The following is a 17,060-nucleotide window of genomic DNA, read 5'->3' on the forward strand; positions in this document are numbered from 1 at the left end:
CACTGCGTCAGAACCTTCCGGGCGCGGATTGGCCTGACCAGTCATCTGCGCACCCACAGAGCCCAACCCACCCACCCCAAGGATGACTAGATGGTCCTCGTCAATCCCGACGGACGAACCACACATGATAACGGTTTGGAGCAACTTGTTAAGGAACCAACCAGAGATGTAAACACATTGGACTTGCTCCTGACAAACTGTCCAGATTTGGTCCCACGAGTTGAAGTCGCGCCAGGCCTCTCCGACCACTGCATACCATATTGTGAGATCAGCACCAGTTCTTGGAGAAAGAAGCAGACACGGCGCCAAAATCCCCTGTACGCCAAGGCAGACTGGGATAGTCCTAGGACAGCTGCTACAGAACTGAGTGCACACCTACAAGACAAGTGTGACCAGGATACAACAGAGGGGCTGTGGAAAACATTCAGGGACTCCCTATTGTCAGCAGTCAAGCAGTTCGTACCACACAAGACTTCCAGGACTAAGACCAGCCAACCATGGATCACACCAGGCATATGCCAGCTCATCAACAGGCGGGACAGAAAATACTGCATGATGAAGAAAACAGGATCTGCAGAGTTGAGAGAGGAGGTGAAGGTCCTGTGGCATACCATTCAACAGCAGATCCGTTGAAGCTACTGGAGATACCTCAACTCTGTCTTCACTGAAGAGGCAACTACCTACCAGGCAGGCAACAAGAGGTTCTGGTCATACATCAAGAACCAGCGTTCAAGTAACGTCAGTGTTGCCCTACTCAAGAAAGATGGCCACCTTACTTCTGACCCCAAGGAACAAGCAGAGTTGCTGAACAAACACTTCCAGTCAACCTTCGGGGATGGTCATGAGTATACAGCTGAGGAGTTTGAACTCAAGACTGTAATGACTGACACAAATGTACCGGCTATGGACAGCATCACCATTAGCTGTGAAGGAGTGAAAAGGCTCTTGAAGAACCTAAACCCACACAAAGCAGGAGGACCTGACGGTATAAGCCTGAGAGTTATGGGAGCACGCAGAGGAATTAGCACCAGCACTGACCACCATCTTCCAGTCATCATTATCCTCAGGCGTCGTTCCAACTGACATTCAAAACTGGATGACTCAAAGTAAGTTACAATTGAACGTGGATAAAACTGAAGCAATGATCATAGGAACTAAACAAAAACTGTCTTCCATCACAATTGACACAATCAAACTTGGCAGTACATCCATCCCTCTTTCCACGTCAGTCAGGAACCTCGGTGTTGTCCTTGACAATACACTGTCAATGCAAAAATTTATCAGTCAGACATGTCAGTCCTGCTACTGTCAACTGCGGCGCATCAGTGCCGTCCGGAAATATCTGTCCACTGACGCGACATCTAGACTTGTCGTTTCTCTCATTCTCTCTCACCTTGACTAATGTAACTCTCTATTGTCTGGTTTGCCTGCTTCATCCATTCAGTCCCTTCAGCGCATACTCAAGGATCGACACTAAGCAGTCATAGTTGACGGTCACCACTCCTCCTACGTCAGCGTTAGGTCAGGAATACCTCAGGGTTCTGTGTTGGGACCTTGTTTATTCCTGGCCTATATCAACGACCTACCGGACAAGCTGACGGCACTGGTAAGATTATTTGCGGATGACACAGCAGTGTACAGGGTTGTAGCCAACAGCGAACAACAAGACCAGCTACAGCAAGACCTCCAGTGCCTAACGGAATGGGAGAAGAACTGGGACATGCTGTTCCACCCTGCAAAGTGCGTGTCTATGCCAGTCATCAGGAGCAGGAGCCCACTGGACCACTTCTACGTCCTGCACGACCACAACCTGGACACCGCCCACACAGCCAATTACCTGGGCGTCACACTACATCGCGAAATGACATGGGACACCCACATGAACGAGACAGTAAACAAAGCTAACCGAACGCTGGGTTTCCTCAGGCGCAATTTAAAGATCAGCTCCAGTTCCATCAAGGAGAAGTCATACAAGGCGTTCGTGAGACCCCTTCTTTAATATGCATCATCAGTATGGGATCCATACACACAGAAGAGCATAGACAAGTTGGAGGCCGTTCAGAGACGTGCCGCACGTTTCGTGCTCAACCGCTACCACAACACGTCAAGTGTGAGCCGATTGATCGATCAACTGGGCTGGCCATCTCTTGAGCAGCGTAGAAGAACCACATGCCTGGGGTTCCTCTATAAAATCCATCATGGACTAATCCAGTGCCCAGTTATCCGGAGCAAGCTAGTCCCACCCCCACCACGACAGTGCCGTACCCACAACCAGCAGTTCTGCCTCATCAACACCAGAACTCAGTACAGAGGTGGCTCATTCCTACCCAGGACTATTAGGGACTGGAACCATCTTCCCAGTGAGACAGTAGAGGCAGCAACAGTCGACGTTTTTGTGTCAGTTTCCTGACACCATGTGGCCCTTACGGTAACGGACTTCAGCTATGTTTTACGGACAATGCGAATAGTGAAGCAATCAGAGCTTACAAATGGACTATGTCTACATAATGTCTACTGATATTAATACAACACTATCTTGTAATCATGACAGAATACTACACACATCTTAGAGTAGTGAGAATCATTGAAACACTGTAACCTTCATCAGTGACACCAAATGAGAAAGAATGTATCATCCACAAGAACATTCTGGAACAAACTATCTGTGTCCAGAGACGTCATTGACTGTGACGTTAAGAAGAATCAAATGGAACACTGCTCCAAGCATATGACGACATGGCAGTTATTTAGATCAATCATAGCTGAGCTGTGCCTACATGTCAAAGCAATAACTGAACAAAGCAATAACTGAACATACTCATATGAACGCAAGTACTGTGTCGAACAATACAATTTACAAATCAACACATTCTACACACTAGTACTTACAGCGATAAGTAGTGAGATGTCTTCCGTTGTAGGAACACACGACACACACTCACACACTACTTTCGACGCAGCAAGAGAGAGAGAGAGAGAGACCAGTTATGGTCAGATGACTGACCAGGTATGAAGTGACCACTCATTACTCACTATGCCAATTTATGCAAGTTAAGTGGACTGCAAAGACAGTCATGTGTGCTGCGACACTGATCGGCTCAAATCTGACCAAATCTGACAACTGTGTTTCTTACAGGGTGTTCAGTGACAGATTTCTAAATGATTCCTGAACCAATTTACATTGCAAAAAAAAAAAAAAGAAAAAGAAAAAAAAGAGCTCAACACCTACTTTATAATGAGTATAAAATGAAGTGTTGATTATTTATGATAAATTTATAATCTTAATTTAAGTAACCTGAATAGGGTCAGTTTTAACGGGCTTGTCGCTGAAAATTACAAACTGCATTAAATCAGTTTAACGTAGGCAAACATAAATGGAATAGACTTAAAAATGGAATTGCGATGATTCTGCCAGTATACAATACTTGCAATTTATTGATCCGACAAAAGAGATATTAATTCATTACGGTGGAGCAGAAACACAGATTCCAGCTCAGCCAATAGTGTACCGTGACGCGACACTGGTCGAGCCGTGAGTAGGTTGTCTGGTGAGGAGGACACAATGATGTAAGCGGCTTTGCGTTCAAACTGGGAGTGATGTCACACAATCTGTGCGCGGGTTAGTTGTGAAAACTGTCATCTGCTGTAGCTTGTGTGTGAAACAATTTTTGAAGCAAGCATAGCACATGGTCACATATGATAGGCGCTTGGGACAATCATTCTTGATTGACACTGGTGCTAATGTGTCAGTGTATCCAGCCTCAACCCAGGACCGCAAGACAACCTCACCATCAACTCCACTTTCCGCTGCCAATGGAACTTCCATCAAGACCTGAGGCAAACGCAGCATCACTTTGGAAATAAAGCCCAAAGAAGTCTTCACTCGTGACTTTTATCTGGCGGATGTTACATGTCCCATTCTTGGTGCTGATTTTTTTGTCACTCATGAACTGGTCATTGGTCTCAAGGGCAAGCAACTCTTGTCTATGGACAATGTTTCTGTTCCCCTCAAAAGCAGTGATTCACCCATGACTCTTGCAGGTCTCTCGGTACACCCAAACAATGCATACTCTGAACTTCTGCAATAGTTTCCAGAGTTACTCACACCACATTTTGACTCTACTGTCAACAAACATGGTGTGGAACATCATATCATCACACACAGACCACCTGTCCACGCTCGTGCACAATGCCTAAACCCAGAAAAGCTGACTGCTGCAAAGGCCGAATTCGCCAAGATGGGAACGATGGGTATCATCCATCGGTCTGATTCGCCATGGGCCTCACCACTCCATGTGGTTCCCAAGTCAGATGGCCAATGGCGACCCTGTGGGGATTATAGGCAACTCAATGCTGCAACCAAAGATGATCGGTACCCCTTACCCCATATTCAGGATTTCAACAGGCACCTCTCAGGGTGCAACGTCTTTTCGAAGATTGATCTTGTTAGAGGCTACCATCAAATTCCCATGGCACAATCCTCCATCCCCAAAACAGCAATCATCACGCCATTTGGATTGTGGGAGTTCCTACGAATGCCATTCGGTTTGAAGAATGCCACACAAGCATTTCAAAGGCTCGTGGATGGCATTCCCGCGAGACATATCTTTCACGTTTGTCAATGTTGATGACATCTTGGTTGCTAGTCGCTTACACGACGAGCATCTTGACCATCTCCGACAGCTTCTCCAGCTCCTCTCAACAAATGGACTGGTCATCAACAAAGCAAAATGTGTCTTTGGTGTCAGCAAGCTGGATTTCCTTGGACATCGTGTGACTTCCGAGGGGATACGTCCACTACCAGATAGAGTAGCTTCTCTCCAGATAGAGTAGCTTCTCTGCTGTGTGATACTTCTACCGGTGTTCCACACCCAATTCTTCCAAATTCCTGGACTCAGCCAGTCTTTGATCAGATACATGGACTCTCACATGCAGGTGTACGTCCCACACAGCAAGCCATCAGCCAGCTCTTCATGTAGCATGGCATGAAACGAGACATCCGTAAATGGTGTAATGAATGCCATGGCTGTCAGTCATCCAAAGTCCATCGACACACTCGAGCATCACTTGTGGAAAGGCCACCACCAACTACCAGATTCAGCAGCATCCTTGTAGATCTCGTTGGACCTCTGCCTGCCAGTCAAGGCATGATCTACCTGTTCATGATTATTTATCGCTTTACCAGGTGGCCAGAAGCCATCCCTCTCCCAGATGCCCATGCCTCTACCTGTGCTCAAGCTCTGGTGCATCACTGGATTGCCAGGTTTAGTATCCCTGAGGACATCACACGCCTTCCCCCAAGATTTCAATGAGAATAGTTTCAATGTTGTTTTTGTTTTTATTTTATGTTAACATTTCGCTTCTTATTTGCACTGCACTAGGAGGGGCGTAATGTAGTGACACCTTCAAGTTCGCATAAGACTTCAGAGTTGCGTCTCTTGTTTTGCCTTAGTAACGTGTTAGGGTTACTTCCCTTTTGTTTAACAACGGACAGGATCATTATGGACTGAGTTATTACAGCTGCAGTTTAGAACCCACTAAAGGCACATGAAAGATAAAGTTTCAGGGAGGAACCAAAACGTGCATACTCAATGAACGCAAAAGCACATCTGCTGTAATAATAATACTAATAATGATTCTTTTTTTTTTTTTTATTACCATCACATAACACAACGCGCTGGCCAGGCCTTGAAAGTCCACCCTATTAAGTTTGTGTAAAATATTAACATAAAATGAAAAAGCGCGTGAAAAAGGTCTTACGAGGTTTGGACAGCGCGAATGGAGGACTGGGGATTATAGTCCACGAGAAAAAAGAATTCCCAAGGGGTAAAAATGAAAAATAATTAAACTGGAGTGTATCCGATATAACTGTACATCCAATATAAAGGGGCCAAAATGTGGTGGTGGTGGTGTGTCCATCGAGATCGATGATGACCATCGATGTCATCCAGATTGGGGATGGGGGGAGGGTGGTGGTGGGGTGGGGGGAAGGATGCTCATGAATCTATCTGTGAGTGCGCAGATGGCTGAATAGTCCAATCTGCGCACGAAATGTTCGCTGACAGTTGGGGCAGACAAAGACAGGCATATCATTGTCAGGGAGCTTGTTTGCCCGTGACTTTCTGGCCTGCCTCTTCTGAACAGCTGCAGCAGTCCTGTTGGCCTCGCACAACTTGGCGCCTTTGTGCACAGCAGCGCGCCATTTGTTACGGTCCACTGCAGATTCCTCCCAGGAGTCAGGGTTGATATCAAACGCTTTCAGAGAGACTTTCAGAGTATCTCTGAAGCGCTTCTTCTGACCTCCGTGTGATCTCTTCCCTTGTTGCAGCTCGCCATAGAAGAGCCTTTTGGGCAGCCGATGGTCTGGCATGCGTGCCACGTGTCCAGCCCAGCGAAGCTGGGACTGCATCAGGATGGTGAAGATGCTGGGAAGGGTGGCTTTTGCGAGCACCTCTGTGTCTGGGGTCCTGTCTTGCCACTTGATGTTCAGTAGCTTCCTGAGGCATGTTGTGTGGAAGTGGTTCAGCTTCTTGGCATGTCGTTGGTACACTGTCCAAGTTTCGCAGCTGTACAGTAGTGTGGGGAGAACTACTGCTCTGTAGACCTTTAGCTTGGTCTCAAGACTAATGCCTCTTCTGTTCCAGACATTTGCACTGAGTCTACCAAAAGTTGCACTTGCTCTTGCAATCCTGACATTCACTTCATCGTCGATGGTCGCATTTCGTGACAGTGTGCTGCCAAGGTATGTGAACCGCTCCACCGCACTGAGTCTCTGACCGTTGACTGTGATGTTGGGCTCAACGTAGGGTTTCCCTGGGGCTGGCTGATGGAGAACTTCAGTTTTCCTCGTGCTGATGGTAAGGCCGAAGTTCCTGCTGGCAGTGGCAAACTTGTCGACGCTGAGTTGCATGTCAGCTTCAGATCCAGCGTTGAGGGCACAGTCATCAGCAAACAAAAAGTCTCTGATGATGTCTGTCATGACCTTCGTTTTTGCTTGAAGCCTTCTGAGGTTAAACAGCTTGCCATCTGTTCGGTACTTTAGGCCGATTCCAACATCGCCATCTCTGAAGGCATCAGTAAGCATTGCAGAGAACATGAGGCTGAACAGCGTTGGAGCCAGGACGCAGCCTTGCTTGACACCATTTGTGACAGCAAAAGGAGCAGATGTTTCGCCATTGTCCTGGACTCGAGCCTGCATGCCTTCATGGAATTGGCTGACCAAGGAAATAAATTTCCGAGGGCATCCGTACTTGGCCATGATCTTCCACAGTCCCTCTCTACTCACGGTGTCAAAGGCCTTAGTGAGGTCGACATAGGTGGAGAACAGATCAGCATTTTGCTCCTGACATTTCTCTTGCAGCTGCCTTGCAGCAAACACCATGTCCGTGGTTCCGCGCTCTTTCCGGAATCCACATTGGCTCTCAGGCAAATGACCTTGGTCAAGGTGTGCTGTGAGGCGGTTTAGTAGGATCCTGGCAAGTATCTTGCCTGCGATGGAGAGCAAGGAAATGCCCCGATGGTTATCACAGGCTTGCCGGTTCCCCTTTCGCTTGTACAAGTGAATGATAGATGCATCTTTGAAATCCTGGGGGATCGTCTCTTCTTTCCACATGAGTGAGTACAGCTGATGAAGCTTCTCAGTCAGCACAGTGCCTCCATCCTTGTAGACCTCTGCTGGTATGGAGTCTGAGCCAGGTGCTTTGCCACTGGATAGCAGACGGATTGCTTTCTGGGTCTCAAGAAGTGTTGGCGGATCGTCCAGTGCTTCGTTGGTGGGGACTTGTGGGAGACGGTCTATGGCTTCATCATTTATGGAGGAAGGGCGATTTAAGACACTGTTGAAGTGCTCAGCCCATCGTTCGAGAATGTTCTCCTTCTCGGTGATCAAGGTATTCCCATCTGCACTGAGGAGGGGGGATGATCCTGAGGATGTGGGGCCGTAGACTTCTTTTAAGGCATCATAGAACCTCTTCATATCGTGCCTGTCAGCATATCCCTGGATCTCATCAGCTTTGTCACTCAGCCACTTATCCTGCATCTGGCGTAACTTTTGCTGAACAGTCCTGCGGATGGCATTGTACGCATCCTTTTTTGATGTGGATTTTGGGTTGCTCAGGTGGGCTTGATGCAGACGGCGTTTCTCATCCAGAAGCTGCTTGATTTCATCACAGTTTTCATCAAACCAGTCTTTGTGCTTTCTGATCATGGGTCCCAGGGTCTCTGAAGCTGTACTATAGATCAGCTCACGCAGGGTCCTCCAGTCAGACTCCACATTCTGGTTGTTCAGAGAGGCGGATTCCAGACGATCTTCCAGCAGCTCCACAAAGGACTGTTTGATGGTGATGTTTTTCAGCTTAGCGATGTTGAGCCGTTTTGGAGCCTTCTGGCCTTGGGGGCGTCTCTTGGGCTGGATTCGAATATTCAGCTTCGAGACTACAAGGCGATGGTCTGTCCAACACTCGGCGCCGCACATGGTCTTTGTTACACGTACATCTTGCCTATCCCTTTTCCTGACGATGACATAATCGATGAGATGCCAATGCTTTGAGCGAGGGTGCATCCATGACGTCCTGTTACGGGTAGGGAGGCAGAAAACTGTGTTGGTTATCAGCAGTTCGTGCTCTGCACATGTCTGAAGCAAAAGCAATCCATTTGGGTTGCAGTGGCCCACACCGTGCTTTCCAATCACTCCATCCCAGGAGATGTAGTCAGAGCCAACTCTAGCATTGAAGTCCCCAAGAATGATGAGCTTGTCTGCTTTAGGGATGGCAGCAATGACAGAGTGAAGGTCCTCGTAGAACTTCGCCTTCACTTCATCCGGGTTGGTCATGGTTGGGGCGTAGGCACTGACAATGGTGAGGTGCTTCTGGCCAGATGCCAGTGGGAGTTTCATGGTCATAAGCCTATCGTTGACTCCCTTTGGGATTCCAGCTAGCTTGCTGACAAGTGCTGTTTTTACTGCAAAACCAACACCAGCCTCACGTCGCTCTTCGCTTCCTCGTCCACTCCAGAAGAAGGTGTAACCAGATCCCCGTTCACAGAGCTCGCCTTCGCCTGCAAGCCGAGTCTCACTCAAGGCTGCGATGTCGATATTGTATCTGGCGAGTTCGGATGCAACTAGTGCTGTTCTCCTTTGGGGTCTGTCCGCGTTATCTCTGTCCAGGAGAGTCCTTATGTTCCAAGCACCAATGGTGAGAGGAACGATCCTTGCTTTTTTCTTTTCTTTCTCTTTGTTTCGACCGCTGATGTAGGGTCCCCGCCAGCCGCGGTATGCTGGCCAGGGTGATATGGAGCAGGCAATTTTTAGGGCACCTTTTCTAGCCCCTTCCTCATGCCAGGGAGGTGAGCAGTGCATTCCTAAAGAGGGCTGCTCAGACGCTCAGACGGCTGCCGAGCTCCATCGCTGCTCCTGTCGACGAAGAACGACCCTATGGCCTGAGCCGCCTGCGTGCAGGTCTGCGGCTGCGACTGCCAGTGTACCCACACCTGTCGTTTCGTCGCTCGCCTGTCGCCACAGGACTTGGGGGTGATGAAATGATGAAGGATGAAAGGTCATTTTGGATGACTGATGACTTGCGCGATGAGTTTGTTTAAAGTGAAGAGGAGTTGCGCAACGTCGACCTCACTCTCTCGTCCGGGTCCACCAATTTCCAGTGGCAAGACTAAGTCGAGACGACTGGAGGATGAGCACGGATGCAGTGGATGACCAAGATATCCTTTCGGTGTCTCATCTTGCTCTCTGCACTCCACAGTGCGTTGCTGTAACCGCCTTCCTCTCCGTTGAACCGATAGGTTTCTTCCGCAGATTCTGCCGGATCCAGACTTCGCATGCATGGATAGACACACCCCGGGGGCCAACTGCGTGTGGCATGCACACACCACGGTGGAGCTAGATGGCCGTCGGTGGCTCTCCTGAGCCGACGCCCTTTTATGGATCTCCATAAGGGTGTCTAGCCACCCGCCTCACCAGTCCCAGAAGGGAGTGGTGGGAGTGCCGGTTTAGTCGTCGGCAACCCGACCCTGAACAGGTTGTACTGGATTACAGGTTACCAGTAGCAGATCTCATGACCTGACCTGACATTTGGCCAAAATGTACAAAGCGCGAGATACACATTTCTTTGGTTGAAATGCGGACTCGTTTTCTCTCGCATTGCACCCGATAACTTTTAGTTGCCTTCACAGGTCAACAGGTGTCCCTGAGGCGATGACAACGTTATTTTCCTTTACAGCGAAGTTCACTATGTTTTGAAATATTGAGATACATGAAAATGACATGATTTCAACGGTGTTGTCGCCTCGAATAAAGTAATCAATTTCCCGCGCTGAACACGTAAGTTGTAATATTTATTTTTTTGATTTAATATCGCATGAGGTTGAAGCCTACCCCCGTACATTCTTTTTGTGTGTGTTCAGGTTCTTAATGTTTATCATATTTTTAACGACGATCTTCCCCTATCATTGCTCTAATTTTCAAGAATTGTTTTTGTTTAACGCTTTTTCCCCCTGTCCTTTACTGCTTTCAGTTCCATTCGGGCTTTACAAAGGATGACAATACACCACCACCTGCGATGCCTGGTACCCCTTATCCTGACCTTGACCTTCTTACCATAGACGTAAATGGAGTAGCTAAGCTACTGAAGAACTTGAATCCGTCTAAGGCATAAGGACCCAACTACATTCCTACCAGAATATTGAAGACCTGTTCAGAGACTATCGCCCCTATACTAACCGTCATCTACAACGTTCCATACAGACTGGCAAGCTACCCACTGATTGGCTCTCAGGCAACGCATCAGCCATCTGCAAGAAAGGTGACAAGAACAGGGCCAAGAATTAGACCAGTCTCACTTCAGTGGCCTGTAAGGTTTTTGAACACATCATCTTTCGCTACCTTCAAGACCAGCCGGAAAAGCATGGCATACTAACGAACAGGAACCACGGCATCAGATCAGGCTACTCATTTGAGACGCAGCTCATACCACCATGAGCGACCTCCTTGAGTCCTTTGATGCTGGAAAGCAGATAGTTGTGGCCATCCTGGACCTGAGCAAGGCCTTCGACAGTCCGCCATGGCAGACTGATGCACAAGCTGGACCACTACTGTGTCCGAGTGCCTGTCTATTCCTGGATCTCCAACTTCCTCACCAAGCGGAGGATGCGGGTGGTCCGGGAGGGTGAAGCATCAGATGAGGCAGCAGTAGAATCTGGCGTCCCTCAAGGCACAGTGCTAGGCCCATTGCTATTCTTGTGCCATCTCAACGACTTGCCCGACTCCATCAAATCAACAGTACAATTATTTGTGGATGACTGTCTGCTCTATCGTGAGATCAACAGATTCCAGGACCACATTGCACTACAAGCTGACCTTCAGGAGTTAGAGGGATGGGCAAAGAAGTGGGGAATGCGTTTCAATGCTTCCAAGTGCACCATACTGTACATCAGACGGAAGACCCACTTCCTCTACAAACTGGATGGAACCCCTCTTCAACAGGTCCGAGAGAGCCCATACCTAGGAGTCCAGCTTTCAGCTGACCTAAGGTGGACTACCCACATCACCAACATCTGCTAGAAAGCTGGATCGATAGTGGGCTTCCTACGCCGAAACCTTCGGAAGTGCCCACAGGAATGTAGGCGCCTAGCATACATCTCCCTCGTCCGATCCAGACTTGAATACGCTGCAGTGGTATGGGATCCCTTCTACAGACAGGATGCTGACAGACTGGAACAGATCCAACGACAGGCTACCTGGTTCATCACGAGGGACTACAAGTCTAGGAACCCGGGTTGCGTCGCAAAGACTGATGCTGGAAGACCTCAACCTCACCCCACTGGAAGAGCGCCGCAGACAACAGCGTCTTAACCTAGTACATAAGACTGCTGAAGGACGAATCCCAGCTCTACCACCAGGAGAGTTCCTCAAACCAGTGAACGCAGGCCGCCGGAAGATCCGCCCAACGAGGTACACAGGCTTCAGCAGTAGCAACATCATCGAGCAACAAGTAGTGAACACCACTAGAGGCTTAAATATTCCACACAGCAACACAGAAAAGAGCACAGTAACTCCTATTTTGATGGAACAGTAGCAGAGTGGAATGGGCTATCTGATGAAGCCATCATAGCAGGCCCCGCCAGCACAGCACCATCAGTGCACGGTAGATCAACATCAAGGCCTGCCCCAACCACTCATTAAATCTATATGTTTTTAGCCAGCCCTTTCCTGGACTGTTAGCAAAGGCTGGCAGGACTACCCCTTCTTCACCATTAACGGATTGTCCTTGTACAAAATTATTAAAATTTTGTGTGGCTCTCAAGCGCACCCCCCCCCCCCCCCCCTCCAGTTTTCCGTTGCGACGATAGCCAATATTGGCTCCTGCAACATACAAATCCAGATCCAGATCCGGGTTCCAGATTCTGTGACGTATACTATCCCTGGGAAAACAATAAGAGTGACGCTCCTTGGGAAGACGACAACTCCATTGATCGACGCCATAGACAGATAATTTTATATAGTTGTAGATTATATCTCAGTGATCGATGTCCAAATTAGGTTGTCAGAGTCTGGATCAACCCACACAGAAGGTATCCAGAAAACGAAACATGGTATTTTCGTGTGACAAGTTTCTCTTTTACGAAATCTATCAAGTACTTTTCAGGGCAAAGCCTAATTTTAGCACCCTAAATTACCGCACTTGAACTTGTGGTGCTTCATACATACTTTCTTAACTTACCTGTAACTTAGCATTAACGTATTAATTACATTTTGCTTTATTCAATTAATGACAAAATGTTTGCACGTTTTGAACAATGATATTCTGTACATGTGTTTCAACTATAAATCAGTCATGAGTCTTGAAACTTGTGTAACTGAACAGTTAGTGTACACGACACTAGAAAGTCTGCTGCTGCTACTTTTGAAAGATTTGTTTATGATTCGGAGACATATAAATTGTGTTCATTCAGCCAAAACCGTATACTACTGTACTGTGCATGCATATATATTCATATTTAATAAATGTTAATGGTGTAACATAGGTAATAATGGGATGAACTAAAAAGCCAATATCCACTAAACTGATATGCCTTTGGATCATTTTACATGAAGGAAAGCAGAAATATGTCTTTCCACATTTTGCACGAGTGAAGAAAATTTTGGCCTTTATGTTTCTGTTTCCGTTAAACTTCAGCTGCACAATCATCAGGGGTCTGCTGCTCTGTAGGGAAATGCAGTCAGTGCTAGCATATCGGGGTGGAGGGGGGGAATGGGGGAGGGGAGCGGTGGTGGGATGAGGGCGAAGGGAGTAGGGGCCACCACACTCACTATTTCAGGCCTGTAGGCAGGCAGACTGAGGTAAGCCCTAGTTTTTAGTGGGTGGGAAGGGCAGGGAAAATGTGGGGATGGGGATTGGATGGCTTGGGGAGGGGGGGGCCGGGGGGGGGGGACAGGGAGCTGAAGATGGGGGTCAGTGGGAGTGGGTAAGGTCAGATGACAGATTTGAGGCCCGCCACTGAGGCTGATGTTACTGCCTCAGGTGGGAGCTTTTTGAACTCCTTGGTGGTACGTGGGAAGAAAGAGAATTTCCTGTAGTTCTGGTAGCAGGACTCTGTGGCATTCCGGTGAAGACTCTCAGAAGCCTCGGGTGTTATGTCCTGTTGCCAACTATAAGAACGAACCGGATGTGGGACAAGATGGCGGATGTGTTCTAAAATTCTCTAGCTGACTTCCACAATTTTTTTAAATTTTATCTCTCTCTGTTATTTGACCTGTGTACTTGTGATCAATTGTGAATTGTAAACGAACGTTGGTCAAAGACATCAGGAAGTGGAAGTAGCGCCACTTTTGGAGATTAAAAAACTGCATTCGGGATATTTGTAGGCTGCTTCACTGCCGGGCGGTTTCATTGATGCGCTCATCGCTCAACTAAAAATAGTAAATCACCCAGAGTTCCGTCTTGTGATACATCTCACCGTGCTATTGGAACTGAAGTTTCATATAGCATGTTGCATGCTAAGCCTAACCCGTAACAACCCCAAGACTGTGTTTCTTAGTTCTGTTTTCAGACGCAGCAGGATTAGTAACTTAAGCCTCTGTTTAGTACAGTGCCTATAAGTGTATGAAGAAAAAAGAGAGGGAAATGCCAATCACTAGACAGGGACAAGTAGCGAACAGAAGCAAAGATGGGGATCACTTTTCGAAAATCCAAAAGAAAGGGTAGCAGGAATCAAAGTTCCCCACTGAAATACCTAGTTGAAGAAGAGCCAGCTAGCCCCTGCAAAACATGCAAGAAAATGGTAGCAAACGAGAAGGCCTTGAAATGTGACAGGTGTGAGTCATGGATCGACTTGGGATGCGCAGACATGATCAAAGGGGATTACGACTTTCTGACTAAGACTAAAACGACGAGCTTCATGTGGTACTGTGGTCAGTGACTCAGGGACATGACAGACGAGACAGACCCAGGGGACCGTATGGCCGAACAATGGGAAAAACTCGAGATTCTCACTACCATCGTTAAAACGCTCCTGTATCAGAATGAGATGATCCTGAAAATGCTGAGTGATGAGTAGAAAATGGAGGAGAAAATCAAGAGTAAGGTAGCAGAAGTACTTGACAACCAAATGCAACAAGAAGAACGTAAGAACAACATCGTAGTGTTCAATGTAGCTGAGAGTAAGAAAAAAAAGGGAGAAAAGAACACGACAGGAGTGAGGTGAAGAACATCATGCACTTTGTTTGTCCCGACGTTGACATGGACAGTGTAGAAGATAAGGAGAAGTTTTGTCTCGGCCCATGCAAAATTCCAAGTGATTCGCACCCCAACCCCAAACCCAGGCCCATCAAAATCATATTCAAGAACAGCAAAAGCAAGATGAGTGCACTGAGGCAGGCAAAGAAACTGAAAGACTGACGAGAAGTACAAGGGGATTGGCATAGCTCCTGACAAAACACTGAAGGAAAGAGAGGAAGATAGGGCTCTGAGAACAGAGATGCAGGCAAGTCGGAGGGCAGGGGAAGATGCGTACATCAGCAGAGGGAAGCTGATTGTCAGGAAGAAAGAGAGGGGAGAGCGGGAAGTGGAGGGGGGAGCCACAGGCGGTGGCTCAGATGAGTGACAAAATCACAAGAGTGACGAAAAGTTTGTACATGGTGTAAACATTGTAAATAAGCCAGCTCTTCAAGTTCAAACTTCATCTCATTCAAAATCCTCATTAAAGTGTATGAGTACAAATGCAGATCAACTCCCAAATAAAATGACGGAACTAGAGCTTCTCCTGCAACAGGAAAACTTCGACATGATTGCCATAACTAAGACTTTACCAAAAAGATCAGATAATCAGATTAAGAATTAATAGAAAAGTTTAATGATGAGAGACTTGTACTGACTGGGGATGTCAACTTCCCTGAGATATACTGGGTGAAGAAATGTGAGAGGACAATAAATTGGCTTCTCATATGCAGCAGGAATGTCTGTTACCGAGTGGAAGGGCGAGGTTATCTCCCTTCAACCGCTTGGCTTATATCTCTGAGCTATCGGGGACCCAAGTTGAATTATGTCTTGGAATGTCTAGAACTAATTAATGCGGGGCTGTAAGCGTCCTTTGTTAATTTCCCCGCATTAGAAGTGTAGGAATATCTTTCTTTATTCTTGTATACCAACCTAACTTGGCCTAGTTGGTAAGAATTTTTTTAATGTTTTCAGAGTTTCAGAAAATTTTATGTTTATTATTTTGTGAATAATAGCATTGTTGGGACTGAATCTGAGGGTACTACAGTGTGTTGGGGAAGGATGAAAATAGTACCTTGGGCATCTTCTTAGAGATCTGGGTCACTTTGGCTCCAACCACTGGAGAGACAACATCACAGAGCAAGGGGTGCTTTGTGGAAGGGGAGAGACTGGGTGACTTAGGTTCACCGGCAGAATGTGGGCGTGAGGCTGACAGGCAGTGGGCACAAGCGCCTGTGGGAACATCTTAATCCTGAGGTTTTTTTCTTGGTTTTTTGTTTAAGTTTTAGTATAAGAATGAATAAAGAATTGAATGGAGAATTGGACGTGAGTGTGGTACGAGTCTACATGGGTGCATGACACGACAACCGTTCACCACCTCGTCCCCCTATAGAAAGTCTGTACAAAAAGTGTTGAACGTCCTGCCAAAAAATTCTTGGAGACATTACAGCAAAACTTTCGCTTCCAGCTGATAAAAGAACCTACTTACCACAGACCCATGCAAAATCCTACTCTGATTGACTTAGTCATTACAAATGATGAAGACACGTTACACAAAAAAAAAATCCATTTTCTTCCCCCTTCAGATGCTAAAGAAAATCCTAAAGCTTTTTACCATTATATGGCAGACAGAACCAAGCCAAAAGAATCAGTTGCTAGCCTCTGCAAGGAGGATGGAATTCTTAACACAAAATGACTGGGAAAAGGCTGAGAAACTGAATAGATTCTTTGCATCTGTCTTTACTCAGGAAACCTTGGAGAATGCACCTGGATTTAAATGTGGCAAGCAAGAAGAGGTAAATTGGATGACTGTAACCAAAGAGCAGATGAATAAAGCTTTAAAAAATCTAAACCAGGCTAAATCCCCGGGACCTGACGAGATTCACCCAAAGATGCTAAAGGATATCGCAGATGAGCTAGCTCAACCTCTGTCTATATTGTTCAACAAAACTATCAGAGAAGGCAAGCTGCCTACCGAATGGAAAGAGGCTGAGGTCAGACCTATATTTAGAAAGGGTGACAAGTCATGTTCTGGTAATTATAGGCCAGTCAGCCTAACATCTATAATTTGTAAGGTGTTTGAGGGTTTTGTCAGAGATGTGCTATATGATCATATCACTGGAAATGGCCTAGTGTCATCAGATCAGTATGGATTTATTAAAGGTAGGTCTTGTACTACGCAACTATTGGTTACGCAAAATGACTGGATGACTGAACTAGACAATGACACTCCCGTTGACACAATATACCTTGACTTGAGAAAAGCCTTTGACACAGTTCCCCACAAAAGACTTATTAAAAAGCTAGAGGGCTACGGTGTTAACTCACTCAGTACGG

Source organism: Babylonia areolata, chromosome 4, assembly GCF_041734735.1.
Source record: "Babylonia areolata isolate BAREFJ2019XMU chromosome 4, ASM4173473v1, whole genome shotgun sequence".
NCBI lineage: Eukaryota > Metazoa > Mollusca > Gastropoda > Neogastropoda > Buccinidae > Babylonia > Babylonia areolata.